The sequence below is a fragment of the Oryzias latipes genome, chromosome 3, assembly GCF_002234675.1.
Source record: "Oryzias latipes chromosome 3, ASM223467v1".
Classification (NCBI taxonomy): domain Eukaryota; kingdom Metazoa; phylum Chordata; class Actinopteri; order Beloniformes; family Adrianichthyidae; genus Oryzias; species Oryzias latipes.
In genome coordinates this window covers 29,137,180-29,143,773 of record NC_019861.2, presented here as the reverse complement: position 1 = coordinate 29,143,773, position 6,594 = coordinate 29,137,180, and positions in this window count along the sequence as shown.

The following is a 6,594-nucleotide window of genomic DNA, read 5'->3' as shown; positions in this document are numbered from 1 at the left end:
TTTGCTTTTTGCAAAACTTAAACTTCCAGGGACGAAGCTGTTGGGAACCGTAACAGCATTTTACTATTTGACAGAGACTTCTACACTAAGTGAGTAATTTAAATAAATCAATAAATAAAAATAACTAACTAACTAAGTAATATCAAAGCAGACAATGAAAAAGAAAATGAGACAGATTCCTTTACTTACACAGAAATCAGAAGCTTACATACTTTTAACAGCTGCTACTTACTTTGAAGTAGCAGTTTTAGAGAAATAATAGGACATACAGTATGAATGGCTCTTTCATTTTTTAACACGGTTGGTGCCAAACAGTCTTTCAGCAGTTTGGCTCAGTTTTGTTTCATAAGTAGCAGCATGTTGTAGTATGTCACATATGACTATATACAATAATGGTATAGTGTGTACTATGGTTAAATAGGGAAGACTATAAAGATTTCAATCACCACAAGAGGCCCTTACAAATAAAGTGGGGCTTTGTCAAATGTTTCACATTAAATGTTATCAGTTAAACTTCTTTAAATATTCATTACTCTATTTTGGCTCTCCCTCTCTTTCAACACACTCTTTCTTTGACAGATTGGTTGGAGGGGTTCAAGCAAAGGCTATTTTGGATCTGATAACCTCATCTGTTGGTATTGTGGAGATGAAATCCATTTGTCAAAAGGAGAAATTGAGATTCACTCAGCACTGCTTGATATTGCTTTCATTCCTTTTCCTCAAAACAAGCAACGGGAACCCAGACGTGGGAAACGGCATATGCAGATCAGAGCGATAAATTTTTCATGAACACGTTTCATCCTAAAGCTGATAAAAATGAATAAGAGGGAAGTGTTTATTAAACAAAAGATGGAATTAACAACGTGAAAAATTGTGAAAATATGAAGCTTCTAAGTGGGTGTTTTGCTTCACAATGAGTTTCAGTATTCTGACAGGAATGCACATAATATGAAATAATATACTGCATACCATATGTTCTATTGGAACACTCAAAGCCAGCATTATTCAGCTTATTAGACAGGTGAACTGTAGAGCTTTCAAAACTTGCACCAAGCCTTTTTTCTGCTGAACGAAATTAAGAAAAAACGCATTTCTTTGTGTATTGCTATAACCCAACACAATTTTTAAATTAGAATACATAAACTAAGTTGCATTTACAACTTGGAATGTCCGGGACTTTAAACAAACAAATGTAATGTATTTAGTTAACAAACTATAATTTGTCTAAAAATGTATTAAACAGGAGCAGCCATGTCAAAGGAGGAACCCCATGATGGAACCAATTACTTAATTGATGGTTTGTTACACAAGAAAACCAATCCACCTTTATGTAACATGTATATTTTTATGGATCTCTGTATTTTAATTTTTTCAACCCTAAACTCAACTTTTTTTCTAACAAATCTGCAATTTAACGAGACACTTAAAGGCACAAATAAAACATTATTTGAAATAATAATATTGACCTTTTTTATCTTTTTCAAACCTTTTTTTTATCTTTTACTTGTGTTTTACTTAAGTTCCTGTGTTTTATTGGGGTTCACCTGTTTTAAGCATCTTGTATTTGATATTATTTATCTGGTTTGATCTTTTTTAAATCTTGCAAAGCACTTTGTGACTTGCTCTCTGTGAAAAGTGGATATTTATAAATAAAGATCTACTAACTTACTTACTGCAATTAAAAAGTGAAAGCATTGCAACCGAAATAAACCAAGAGCAGAGCAGAGCAGAGACTTGTGCAAATCAAATATTTGACTGTAAAAACAGCTTTGAGGTCATATTAAAATTTATCATGAAGCTTCAACATGCTTAAAAACATTTTGGCCCAGGTAATATAGAACCGAATACATTGAAAATCCCAACTCAATTTAGCTCAACATTGTTAAATCTTGCTCTGAAGCTTACTTCAGATATAGATAACAAAGTCTTGAGACCAAAGACAGAAACTCAAATGAACAGAGACAGTTCTCCAGTCCTTGACCTGTTGACTGACTCACAAATGCATTCACTTCATTAGCAAGTCATCAGCACTCACTGTGCCATTAATAAATACATAAGTATTGACAAATGCATATAATCGTCTTATGCACATTATATCATTGACTGGAGCAGTGTTACCCAGGAGGCTACAGGATATTGGGCCAATAAGAGGTTGTCCAAACAATTACAACTGTTCCACCTGAAGCAGTCGATAAGTAATACTATGATTTATTATCAAAGTTACATAGGTGAAGAGGAAAAATATAAAAAATATAAAAAAGGGCTATTGACTTGCATAATAAGTGCATAGTCTCGCAGTCCTAGTTAGTGTGCATAATTGCTTTAATGTGGGCTATTAAGACTAAGTGGATATGATTTTACTGTCTGCCCTACATTCAGTGTGATCCCCACCATGATCAATACTTGGGATTTGCAAGTTACCATCCGTCGATAACATGTGAGTTAAGTGTTAAATGTTTGACTTTTGGGAGGTCATCCTTTGCTCTTGAAATTGTCCAACAGTCAATTGGTTAGAAGGAAGGTAGGAGGCCTTTTCACACAAAAAACAAACAAACAAGATTTTCTTCTGAGATACTGCATCTATTTAGCCTTCATTCTCAAGTATGACATTCACTATTGTCCAATTTTTTTATTTATTTATTTTTTCTTTTGAATGCTCATTGCAAAAATGTTCTTAGTGTAGTAGTGTATCAAACTGAACAAAGGTGAGACATTCATGAATAAAATTGTTACAGTTTTGTGTGTGTGTGTGTGTGGTCTGTTCATGCAGGCAGGAGGAAGGGGCTTGGAAAGCTTAAATGTAGACCACAGTTCCTGTGTGCGTATCTTTATCCAACAGTATCTGACTAGAGTGCTTCTCTATGCAGACAACTAACATGCATTTTGATGCACATGCTTCAGCTTAGACGCTGAGCCTGAGTGACTTTAACAAGGAAAGGGAACCTTTTACTTGGTGACAGATGGATAAGTAGCGATATCTCCATCCATAATCTTGGAATAGTCTGAGAAACTTTGTGTTTTGGCAACAGATAAACATGACATGCGATCTTCAGCTGAATAAATGAGCAACAGTGTTTAAAGTGAGACAGATTAGTTCTTTGATTCGTGTTGTGTCATGTTTTAACAGTTGGGAATATGAAACCAACATCTGGCGTGATCCTCTGCATTTTTAATAAAAATGACATTGTAAGATAATACATGACTTAAAATTTCAAACGTGTCAAAAGTTAAGGTTAATAGCTGGCACTTATTTCAATTCAGTGGGTCATGTAGCTTTTCTGATTGAGATCATAGCTGATTATCGTAGATCTGAATAGAAAACAACACATGGATTAGAAAGACTGAAGATACAAAGTTCCTACTAGTAACAAGTGTTTTTTGTTTGTTTGCACCAAAACTAACTCGGGAATCAATCAATTCCAAGGCTAATCGAAGGTTATGTATCATACCACTCCTTGTATGATTGCTTGCTTAGTGAGAGAAAAAAATAATAATCAAGACGCAATTAGCAATTACCAAAAGGAAAGTTTGTTAAAATCTTTCAAAGGGAATTGTATGTGATTATGAGCTGCACTGTGGTGTGGCAGTTAGCACCATCACCTCATAGAAAGAAGGCCGTCTGAATCCGGGCAGGGACTTTTATGTGTGCTGTTTTCATGTTCTCCCCGTGCATGAATGTTTTTTTTTCCGGGCAACCTCCTCTCTCAGTTGAAAACATGCTTCATTTGCTAATTTGGGATTGTAAATTGTGCCTGGGTATGAATGTGTGGTTGTGTGGCCCTGTGACAGACTGGTCAGGGTGTACCTTGCCTCTGCCCAAAAGTAGCCAGGATAGGCCCTGAACAGCTTTACGTGGGTTTGGAAAATGGATAGTTAGATGTATTAGATCAAGACATACAACCACACAATCATAAACTACTCCTTACTTGATCCTAGCTCATGAGTGTTTGCTGGATTATTACAAAATCTATCCCAAAACATTTCTCTAAAGGTAATTACCAACACTGTCAACCAACACAGTGTTTATGTATCATAAATTTCAGTTTTAGGATGTTTCAAAGTTTATGAAGTCACTGATTAAAATCAAAGTGATTAATAGGCCAATATACTAAAGCAGACAATACCATGTGACATCAACAGTTTTTTACATTGAATTGGCCAAAGTAAACCTTCTCCATATAAGTGTTGTTAATCTGAAACACCAAATTTGTGGTTTGGTAATTACCAGAAAAACTTTCATTAAAGGATTTTAAACAATTTTGTACCATTGTCAGAATTAATTTGGCCCTGGGAGGGTTAAAAGAAACTGCTGCCTGGTAGCATGGCAGTGAGAAGAACATGGAGAGAAAAAATGCATTGCCTGTGTGGTAAGTAAGGATGTACACTTATGTATTTGACCTTTTTGCCTGATGCAACAACCCTTTTCTGTGGTCTTTCAAACATTTAGGGTATTTTTTAGATGTAGGAAACAGTATGACTGTCTTTTTTTGTTAGGATGCAATTTCTTTTGTTCGTCCTGAAAACCCTTTTTACTTCTACTCCAGCTTTGAAGTTTTTAAAAGGGTTTTCTACTGTATCAACAACCCTGATGTTTGTGTTTTCATAAAGTAAAAATATATATATATATATATATATATATATATATATATATATATATATATATATATATATATATATATATATATATATATATATATATATATTAAAAAGAGCAACTATCAACGCTTCAAAATCTATGTAACATCAAACAAATTGTGCCCCTCTTCCTGTTCTTGTTAATCTCAAATGGGATTGGTTACATGGATGACCTCATGACTTTTTCCTTTTTCCAAAAATATCTAAAAAGCAGCATCAAATCTGTTTGGCACCATACAAAGCTGTGTAAAAAATGCAGTTTAACATTGGTTTTCAGTCTGTTAAAAGACTTTAATCGTGTCAGGATCTCAGGCTTTCTTCTAAACCAAATCTGATGAAGGAGTTATTTTACCAAAAACCGGAGAAACCCTTCACTGGATTCAGTTTTAAATGTCTTTGTGGGTAAATACAATAGGGCCGAGCTCCAGAGAAGGAACACTACACAATTACCAAGTGCTGCAAGCATGAGTAGCCACCATACACTGGGCTATTAGTTGTGAGTGATACGGTTGAAGTTACTCCCGTGAACTTTGCTGTGACTTGATGCATGGTACTGTTGGGGCGGTTTCAATGAGGGCTGTGATGTGGGGGGGTTATTGTCCATGCATTGGACCACTTGAGTTTGGATGTGCTTTGGGGGAGGATATTTGGTCAAACAGTTAAGATCCCAATGGCCACACAACTCCAGTCTTTGTTTCCACAAGATTCCACTTTTAAGTGCTGCCATTCTTTCTTTCTGTGAGCGCAGGCAACACGTGTTTGTGACCACACTCCCTCCTTTCTCTCCCCGTCTGTCTTTACTCCATCTTACTCCCTCTCCAGTGAACCTGCTTATTAACACAAACACTGGCTGACACTTGTTTGTGCTTTTAATTGTGTCTGGATGTTATGTCTCCTGTGAACACATACATTAGCATTTCTCTGGCACAGTATAATCACTTCTTCAACCACAACGGCATGCAGAGAGAGCACAGGAAATTACCACAAGCAGTCATGTTTGCTGCACGAGCACATTTGGCTTTGTTTGGCTTCTGTGTAGCCGGCTGCAGCCACCACGCAGCTTTGAGTCAAGTTGTGTCAGCTGTAAGTACTCCTTTGGACCCCAATTTTCTTAATTGTGAATGTGATGACTTTAAGTTTCATTACACAACTGAGAAAACTGACCATCTCACCTTAGATTTAGCATTCAATTATTTAAAAAAAAAAAGCAAATGCATATAAAGGGTGACAAACAATGCATTTATTGTTTTCTAAGACCTTTTCTCACCAACAGAGTTTTAAAAGTAAAAGACTGGCTGTCAGAATACATTTGGACTTTTGTTTCTTGTTTGTAACCGATACAACACGCTTCTGTCATAGAAAACCTGCTCCTCAGACCTTTTGCACATGCTGCAAACAAAGCTGTGCTGTGCCAAGGATTACACTGTAAAATATGCATGTCCCCAATGAAATATGTATATAACAGTGTGTCATCAATGACATGGGTTCAACAAAGAAACCTGTTTCTATGCCTCAATTCCCCTGATCTCGGCGAATAAAGACCATAAAAATAAATAAATCTCTTTTGGGAATTAATTAAGCCTGACACCAAAATGTTTAGTTGGATTGCAAATGTTTCACTTAGTCACCTCTTTACTTCTTTCTTTACTTTTTATAATGTTTGTTTTGGTTACCATACAGTGGCTTATTGTACCATTCCACATTGTATTTGAATTAAACGCTTCAAATGTGTTCAGGAAATAAGACTGTTTTCCAAAGGATAGGAACCTAATCTACTTGGTCATGGTGGTTTAAAAAGACAATCTTTGGAGTTTTAACAGGGTCGGTTCCAGTCTTCCCACCCCAGTGATGAAATTATGAAGGTGGATTGTCTCTATTCTTGCTTTTGCCGTGAATGGGAAATGAGGTTAAGTAAGCAAAATTACAGGCAGGGAAATCCCTGTGAAGCAGCTTGAAACC